The sequence below is a fragment of the Oxyura jamaicensis genome, chromosome 2 (assembly GCF_011077185.1).
Source record: "Oxyura jamaicensis isolate SHBP4307 breed ruddy duck chromosome 2, BPBGC_Ojam_1.0, whole genome shotgun sequence".
NCBI classification, from domain to species: Eukaryota; Metazoa; Chordata; class Aves; order Anseriformes; family Anatidae; genus Oxyura; species Oxyura jamaicensis.
The window spans coordinates 77,897,638-77,908,109 of NC_048894.1; positions in this window are offsets into that span (position 1 = coordinate 77,897,638).

A 10,472-nucleotide genomic window follows, 5' to 3' on the forward strand; every position below is an offset into this window, starting at 1 on the left:
AAAACAAAACAAAACAAAATTAAATTAAATTAAAATTAAAGAAATGTTTTCAGCCAACATATTTAAATTAAGCCAAAATAATTTTGTGTCAGTTTAAATATCTGAATAGTTAAAAACTTCAGTTCTCTGAAAGTTTGAACTCAGGTATGTTGGATTTACAGTATATACCTTTACTGAAATGGACATACCCTTGGAGTATGTGTTTCTATGCTTTTTGGAAAATATAGTTCATGGTTCAGTCAAAAATAAAATGAAACATACATTAAAAAAAATGTAGTAATATGTAAAAATGTTTTACACTTCTTAAATTCTTTCCTTTTGTGTATTATAGTAACTTTAAGAAATCATATACCTTAATTAAATCTGCAGTAACACAGAAATTTCCCAGTACAAAAAAGACAGGGATCTCCTGTAAAGAGTCCAGTGGGCAGCCACAAAAATGATATGGGGCCTGGAGCATCTTTCTTATGAGGAAAGGCTGAGAGACCTGGGTCTGTTCAGCCTTGAGAAAAGAAGACTCAGAGGGGATCTTATCGATGTTTATAAATACCCAAAGTGTGGGAGACAAAGGGATATTGCCAAACTTTTTTTCAGTGGTCCATGGGGACAGGACAAGGGGCAATGGCCACAAAATGGATCACAGGAAGTTCCGCACCAACATGCAAAAGAACTTCTTCATGGTGAGGTTGATGGAGCACTGGAACAGGCTGCTCAGGGAAGCTGGGGAGTCTCCTTCTCTGGAGATTTTCAAGGTCTGTCTAGACACCTAGCTGTGTAACCTGCTCTAGAGAACCTGCTTTGGAGGGGGGGCGGGGGAGGGGAGGGCACTACATCTGATGATCTCTTGAAGTTCCTTCCAACCCCTACGATTCTGTGAACTTTTCTTCTATAGTGTCCAGAATGTATTCTGATTTTACACTATGAACATATTACACTCTAAGCCATAATAGCATGGTGATTTCAAAAAACTATGACTCCAGATGGAAGTCTTGGGCCCTAACTTTAGCCCTTCAAAAATTAGAAGACTAGACCATTTAAGTTTTCTAATCTGCTCCTGGGCTGAAAATAGGTTTCTTGAGACTTCACTAGTAAGGGAATCCTGGTAACTCAGCCAAGAAATCTAGCATCTAAGCAGCTATATTTCCTGAAATGAAACTGAAACTTTTTGTTTCCATTAAGTCACTAATTTAATAGAAAGATGAAACCAAAGCCTTTGTATCTTTTTATGTGGAGTAGTCTTTGATTTCAGTAGCTATTCCAGTAATTATAGAAATAATAAAATTACACCGAAGAATGACGCAATAATATAAGAAAGAACTGTCTACCATAAAGCTTAAAATAAAAAGAGCCCAAATTGCTTTTTTTTTTTTTTTTTTTTTTTTTTCACAATATAGCTATACTCTCATGGAAGTAGGTGATAAAGAAAGAACTGTAATTTACCATTTTAAAGAATGACAGGAGAAATAAAATTCATGTATTTCTAATATTTTAAAGTTAGTCTAAAATTCAACAATAAATTTTTGTGATCAAGGAACAAAATCAACAAAGTCTATTTAAATATATATGTATATATATAATCAGATTTATATTAACTAATTTTCATAAAGCAGACTTTTAAGGAAGATTACTCATGTCTTACAATTACTATATTCAGTGAAATTTCTGACAATCAAAACTACCTTGCACTAGACTACACCTATAAATCCAAACGAAACAAAACAAAACAACAAGCAACTCATATTCTGTCTCAATTAAAATAAAAATAAAAAATAAAAAATAAATCTCATTATAAACTGGAAATTATATTGTATTATTATGCTTTAGTTTTTTTTGTTGCTAACAATGTTGAAGATCTGATCATATTATAGGTAAAATATTCAAAATCTTTTCAAACATTAAACTTCAAAACAGAGCTCTTACCACTTATCTGAAATTACTGCTGAGTTATGTTTCTCTACAGAAATGTCTAATTCCTAATGCAAGGCAAGAAATGTCACATCTCAAAATGTATGTAATTTTTATCTGTCATAAATTATTTTTTATACTTATACCTTTTTAAGAATTAGAAAGATAAAGACCCTTTACAAATAACATTTAAGTTTTCATGCAATTGTTGCCTTAATTTAACTGCTCAGTCTGCTGGAAGTTGCAAATTTACTGTGTGGGCCAGGTGCTTGTTATGAATAAAACACATTAAACAACCCACTGAATTGGCGAAGGAAAGCTGCCTTAGTTTTGTTTCCTATAACTTCATCCCTCTAAAAAAGAAATATATTTTAATTTTAAGGTTGCCTGAGATCAAGTTTAATGTTGTACTCTAATGCAAAAATTGATTATATTAAAATGCTGTGGGTGAGTCTGCAGAAATGGGTGAAAAAGCCTACTGTTTTGCAAGTGAGTCTGGCTTACCTGAGATAGAAGCATAATTTTATTGTTTCAACAAAGATACAATCAGAGAATAAAAGGGTCATGCTTCAATAAAGGCTGAGAACTCATCAAGTCAAGCATCTTCTCAGGTTCACAGCTCCTCTCCTGTGGCCTGAGGAATCCAGTAGTATTATTCCTACCCCTTCCTTGTATTTAGGTATTTTACAACTTCAGATTGCACTTTTTTTTTTCTTTTTTTTTTTTTTTTTCTCCCATCTGCAACCAATCGTAAGGCAGTAAAAGTTTAGTTTTGCCATCTGTTACATCTCAGTAATACAAGGTACTGACATGGGGATTCTGCTCTTGAGCTCATGTTGTTAAACACAGAGCCATTGGATAATAAATTTATCACTATTCATGATCAAATTAATGATGTGACCTTTTTATTCTCCATCTAGGTACCTAGGTCCTATCAAGTAGGATCCAGGGCACTTACATCCTCTCACTGGCTCATCCCAAGGTCAGCAGAAAGATGGGTTTTCTGCATATCTGGCCATAAACACCTGAGGACCTCCCACTCTAGAGCTGGATGTGACTGATCAGTATTTTCTGTCTGATGGAAAGTCCAGGTAGGAGATTTGTCTGGGTCTAGTTGTAATGTACTAACCCACTTGATACAACTAGGACTATTGGACTGACCAAGGAGTATTATTATTACTGCTATTATTTTTTATTATTTCTCAGTATTATTTTACTTTCTCATTGACACTATCTGAGAGGTGTGAGGTGAATAGCTAGAAATTATTAGCACTGATTTAGATTTAGCACTGATAAAGTAGTTTGCAATTTATGGTTAATCTGAATGAGAGTCCTTAACTGTGAACTTTAAGGTGAATTGTAGCTAACCACGAGAAGTTGACTGCATTGAAGATCTGAGATTCATTCATCCAAGTACAGTATTATGCAGACATCTACATTGGAATCACCCTAGGCTCCTTTTCTTTTGTCAGTTTAGAGATATAAATGCTTCCAGGAAATAATTTCATGCTATAGCAGATGCCTAGTTGCAGATAAATCATGCTATTTCTCTTCATTGACATAAAAATGGCTTTATTTCAGTAAATATAATTTTGCATGAAAACTTGAATTATTTTTCAGATATTTGAGAATATGTTATTGCTAACATTCTAAAATAAGTTAGAATTCCATATCCACTCTGCAGGAATTACTTGACCTATGTAACTCCAGTTGTGGAACCTGAGAGGGATACTCATGGAGAGACTTACCTGTTTGGCAGCCGGATGTGGACTCAGGAAAAACAGAGACAGTTACTTTCCTGTTAGGACAGCAATTAAAGGTGCCAGATGAAATACTTTGTTCAGATGACTTGAACAAAGTTTATAGGGAGGCTTGAAATCAAAAAGATGTCAGATTTCTCTACTGTTTGGTTCTTTGTAAAACACAAATAGCAACAGCTAATCTGGTAATTATATCCTTATGCAATGGGAGGCACCAGGAGACGCTATATCCTGAAAGGAAGAGGAAGGCTGTTTCATTAAGTATAGAAGACCACAGATTGAATCTGTTTAGACATTTTTAGATTAAAAAAAGTAGTTGATAGAATACAGCAGAAAAGAACATAGACACTCCCATGAGGAAAGTATGTCATTTGTATAGTTTTATGCATTTTTGTCTTCCTAATAGGGAGCATGGCTAACACACAAGAGGAAACCTGTCTCACTGAGGTAGGAGTCTGATAAAAATAACTTCCCAGCTACTTCACTAACTCATTCCTGCAATAGCTCTAAATTAAGTCACTACTAATTACTGTAGTTGAAGTTCTTAATTTTCTTTCCAGGCTATTTAATACAGGTATCAGTACTTATTACAAATGTTAGTTGCACTTTTCTGCACTTTTAATGTTCAACATAAAGTCAATACATTTTCTCTCAGATATGAAAAACAACAATAACAACAACAAAAAAAAAAAGAATGATTTTTTAATGACTCCTTTTCTCAGAATCTATATTTATGTTGAAGGAGGGGAATATAATATAATATCCTCATATCGCATACAACTTTTGTCATAGATTTATTGGAAAAGTATAATTCATAAACCCTCTAAGAGTTTTATTGTAGGTGCTGTTTATGTGGCAGTTTTTCTACATGCAATAGGAATACTTTAACATCCATTTTATTCAATTGTGTGTCTATATAATTTTTCTTCAGTAATAGGTTTAATTTATTTCTCTCTATAGATTTGGGTGGATTTTGCTCTATTCCATTCATTAAAATCTGTAGATCAGATATATTTTTCTTCAGTGTTGTTGATTGGTCTTTTTCCTCCCATAACAAAAAAAGTGGCAGGGTACTTTTAATTTTTCTCACATCTCTTGACCTTCCTTAGCATTTAATCTGATCTTATTCCCTTCCATCAGACACAGCAGAGTATCCCACTTCCAGATGAAGTTCCCATAAGCAATGAATGAATTCTCTCTGAAAATCCCCAGTAAGCCAAGACCAGCTTCCCATTCTGTTCTGAAATCCAGACACATGGATGTCCATGATGGATTTCAATGTGTGCCTCCAGTTCCCTGTGAAAACACAAAAATAACTCACCCGTGTAATAAAATTATCCAAAGCATTGACATTACTTTTAGAAATCTACATTAATTTATGTTTCTTTATTGAAAAAAAATAAAATAAAAAATAAAAATCCAGGGAAGAGATGAAGACTTTGAAGAAATATTTTATGATTTTTTTTAATTTTTTTTTTCCCTGGGAATGGTACTGCAAGGAAATAACAAGCTGTCATTTTATCAATGGATGAAGCTGAAAAGCAGTATACAGAAAATCTGCAAGTATTAACAGAACTGTGATTTGTGGATGATGATATTTGCCAAAATCAAAGATGATGCCAAAGTAGGCATTGAAGCATGAAGTGAGGTGAGGGATAGCAAATGGGTTTGGGGAAAAGGAGGGAAGTTGAAGTGCTAGATGTTTATGTTGGAGAGAGGTACTGAGAATTTAAGATTTACATTTGGAATATGGAATTAAAGCAGTACACTGCCTGCAAATAATTCATTTAAATCTGCATCTTTCAGTGAAGTTAACCTGAAAAGATATAGAGAATGAAGAGCTGTGACTGAACTCTAGAAAACACATATAAACTTGAAGAAATAAAAATCCTTTAGAGGACATACTAAATAGCAATGACTAAAAAGCTAGGAGGAGAAGCAGGAGAGGTAACAGAATTGAAAGTTAGCATAACACAGAGGAGAATGTCTTGTGGAGAATATGGTTATCTGCCAAAGATGGTTGATAGGGACAGTGAATAGGGTGGATAGAGTACAGTTCTGAGATCTGGCTTGGAAAAGAACATTTGAAAATCCAGTCATTTTTTTATTTTTTTATTTTTTTGGTTGATCCAAATTCAGCCAAGAGAAGGATATGAAAGCTGGACTGAATGAGTCCAGGGAGAAAATGAAGTAGTTTCTGTCTAGCAGCTAACCAGACAAATGTAATGATCAGCACACTCAGAGAGCTTACTACATATGAGGATGAGAAGAGAGTAGTTTTAGAGACCTAAACAATTTCTGGTATGTTGGGTTGTGTTTTATTTGATTTTCTCCTTTTGCCTGTGTGCTTAAGGTGGGCTTAATAAAATTAAAATATAAAATAATAATAACAATTAAAAAAAAAAAAAAAAACAAAAAAAAAACACCATTAATAATAATAATAATGCTCTTCAGAGAAAGAAAAGGCCTGAGAAAGGGATGACACATGGAGGAGAGCTGGCACGATGTCCCTGCTCTTGTGCTGCTTTCCAGAGTAGCAACTGGCAGATTCTGGATGGCCCAGGGGCATGAGAAGCCTCATGGGACTTGTGCTACAGCTGCTCTAAGTAGCTTTCTCTCTCACACCACTGCCAAATGTGTTCACAGCTGAGAGCACAGAGGAGGTGATACCCTCTCCTTGCTGCCAGGTGGTGAGAGGTGCGAATTGTCAAAGTGTTGAACTTTATGGAGGGTGGTCTAGACACTGACTGATCTCCACACTGGAGCTCTCTTAAAAATATGCAGAGGTTGTGTATTATAAGAGAAATGCCAAAGGGAAGAGCAGATAGTCAAGGATTTGGAGGAGGAGATTACAGCCAAATGAAGAGTAGGTAATAGGTGCCTGCTTATTGCGATGTATTTCCAGCTCGCTGCTCAAAGCTCCTGGGATTTCATCTCTGTCATTCACAGAGCCCTTTGCCATCTGCACAACAAATGGTGTGAAAAGGTGTTTAATTCAAAGTGGCAATCATATAGAACAGTGAGTAAATGATGGACCCAGCAAGAGGGAATGGCTGGGTAAAATCATATATTTTTATACTTTCCAAAAGTTTTAAGACAGTTGATTAATGTTAAATCCTCCTTGAAATTTCACTTGGTACTGAGCTGTATAAATCGTTCATAATCACCACTGGAAAAAAAAAAAAAAAAAAAAAAAAAAAAAACTTAATTGTCTTATAATACTAGTGTTGATTTTGTTCCTTTGATTTTGTTTCTTTATCACCCCCAAAGTAACAAAATAAATGAAATTGTATCTCTTTTCATCCACATGTAACTCTGTAAACATCTGGTTTCTTTCTGATACTTATTTTGCCATTTATTTTTGACAGGTAAAGAGAAGAAACCTTATATTCTGTCCAGAGGATATAATAAATTAGAGCATGCATTTTTCTATACTTCACATGTAATCATAGACATCACTGAATATATCTCACTGTATTGGCCGTAGATTCCTAAATCAAGAAAATATTGTTCATAAAAATATTCTCCAGTCCCTTCTGCAAAATTAAACTATATAACATTACATATTTATAGCCTGATGTTTAACATGCTTTATCTACTGTAATGAATATTTTAATGCTGCATTAATGTCAATTTTTCTTCATATTTTTAAAATTATTTTTTCATTATGCTTCCTCTGCATTACATCTTCACCTTTTCAGCATCATACCACTATTTTAAACCAATTATTCTTAGAACTAACTAAACTTGTTGTTTAAAAGTTCGTTATTTACACACCTAGCATTTTGTTTAATATCCTCATTCTTAGAAGCACTAAGAAGCTTCATGGTCTTAATGAGAATTCCAGTGTAGCTATATGTTATATGTTATGACTGAAAAGAACTTTGAAAACAACAACAAAAAAGTAATTCCTGAAGAAATTCTGACATATAAAAATGCCCACTTACTATGAACTGGGAAAAAAAGTGCACTTCCAAAACTTTCTCCAGAATCCATTTAGTAAAAAGTTACTTGAAAAGCTCATAATTATGAGCACCCCTCCACCCAATAAATAAATAAATAAATGCAATGGAGTTGCTGTGAATAGAAGCAAAGTGGAATATTCAGGTGGGGTGGTTTTCTTGTTTTTTTAATGTTAGTGATGAGTATGTTATGGAAAGTGGAACAGTGAAAAACTTTTTAAAACATAACTTTTTGGAAAAATAAAAACAAACAAGCCCACTCCTTTGACAGAAAGCTACATATCTTAATATCTTTAAACAATAACACTTTATTAGATGACTCAAGATGCTTTTAGGAACTTGCATGCAGACTCCCAAGTTTTAAAATCTGAATTTCCTGGTCATCACTGCCATTGATCAGCTTCATGTATGACACAAGTACCTGATATTTTGTTAGATGTGATTATGCAAGACATACCGCATACTGAATATGATGCAGCAGTGTTAACTTATCTTAAGTTACAAAAGTTATAAAAACATTTTGGCAGTAAGTAAAAATTTCTTGTAGTCTTTAATGTAATTTTTACCTTTTTTCATATGGAGCCACAGACCAGCCATAAAAGTAGTATCTCGATGAGCAGAATATCACAGTGCAAAATTTTTATTGCGACCACTAGCTGATGACTTCCTGAAGATTTCTCACTTAATACTCATGGTTGCCACATAACATGGCAACAACAGAAAACTCATAATTTTGGTTCTCACGTTGAATGTCGACTTATGACTCTTCTGAAATATATCTCAAAATGCAGGAGGACTGATACTAATCTTCCAAACATCACTATGTAAACATATCTGTTCTATACCCTGTGCTATGTTTTTCCAACTGACTTGGGCAACTTGCATCTAGAGCACAATGACTTTTGCTGGAAGTGGCCTCTATCAGGGACAAGGGTAAGCTTACAAATCACATACGCATATTTCCCTTCCATTTCTGTGGGTGAACAACAACAACAACAAATCCTATACCTTTTTCATTCAAGAAACACTCATCACCTCCATGAAGCATTTGGTCCCTGGCAATAAATAGCTTTAAATTTGGGATCTCTATGCATTAAAAAGGCTTGAGGCATGCTTCAGGACCATCTGCAACAACCTATATTTTGCCCAATGTATTTATTTGATCTTGCAGGAACATTTGAATGTATGAGTCCATTTGCTGCTTCTTGCTGAGATTGCCTTGTAAATCATACACTTTGTTTTGAGAGGTTTTATAGGCCATTTGTAGGGGGGAAGTGAGGAGTCAATAAATAGTGGAGCTACATATCTGATGTATGGAAGGGCAAACTGCCTGAAAGCACATGAATATACTACTGGTAGGTTTTTAAAATAAACTACATTATCAAAACTAACACTATTGCCAAATGACAAAATAGCAATTAATTTAGCCAATTGTTTGCATTTTTATTTCTGCTAACAGTCAGTTCATTTGAAAAGATGAACTGAACTGTAGAAAAATTCTGGATCACAACCTCAGTCCAGCCATCGAGGCACACAAACCCAAATTAGAAGTGAAGCTCCAGGTGCCCTAAACTCTGTTGTGTTGATTTCTTCACCCTGGAATCTGACTCTGGGCCTGAATTACTTCAACAAAGTGTACTTGTACTTTTCAGTACTAACTAAACTATAAATAGTGCAAGTGAGATGTTTTCTTTCTCTTTGGCCTCCATTTTAAGAATGGCTACAAATAACATTTTTGGTTTTGGTTTTGGTGGAGGAAGTAGGGGGTTTCAAATATTCTGCAGATCATATCAATATTTAAAGAAAGGGATGCTAAGGACTTCCTCAGTATTCTTCAAACCATCTTGCCCAGTGGAACAGCTTTTTTCAGCTATGAACTGGAGCTGTTATGCTTTCTAAATGATTTGAGATTTTTGAGTTCTCCAAACAAAAATAGAAAGGATTTTTAATGCGTTTCTATTTCTTTACAAGAAAAGTTATAAATCCACATTGTATAATACAAAGAAGTTTCATTTTTTGAAAATGTTTTTGGTTTATACTCTGTAAAATTTTACTGGGATGTATAAGATCTGATTTATCCTTTACACCTACAAATGTCAAGCAGAATAGGTTTGTGTCTTGAAAAAGTATATTTGATATTTGTCTGAAACATGTAGCTTGTCTTTTGAATTCTGTGATTCTGTGATTCTGTGATATGGGCCTTTGTAGAACAAAATGAAATAGCCATTTTGGAATATATTCAGGAAAGAAGGGTTTTTTGATAGTCTAAAGACATGACTTCAACAGAAGGCATAAAACTATCCTCATCAGGCAATAGAATGTTAATCTAGCAGAAGAGAACGGCATGTTGACTTCTCATAAATCTACTGACTTTGCTGTTTTCTACCTTCAGATCTACTTTTACTTGGACTATGTCAGATGACCGCCTTATAGTAGTAGTGTTAGAATGAGATGATGAATAATCACCCATATGCCATATTCTGAGATATGTTAATCTCAGAATACAAGGTGGAAGAGGTGAATGATTTAGAGAGAATGGTCCAAGTCACAAGATATAGCAAAGGGTTCATATGCTCCTCTTGAATAGGACATAGCTAGATAACTGCATCCAAGAATATGCGGAAATATTTTATATGTTCAAACATTTATTCTCAATCATGTGATGCATCACATAGCTGTTCTATGTAGAACACCTGCAGATCAGTGCATCTTGAGGTTCACTACCAATCATACAATGTAACAACAGATGCAGACAAGATTTTTTTTTTTTAATCAATTTTTAAATCAGTTTGTAGTCTAGTCCTTTTAGTTCTTTAATGGGGATTTTGGTTTGTTATTTTCTTTT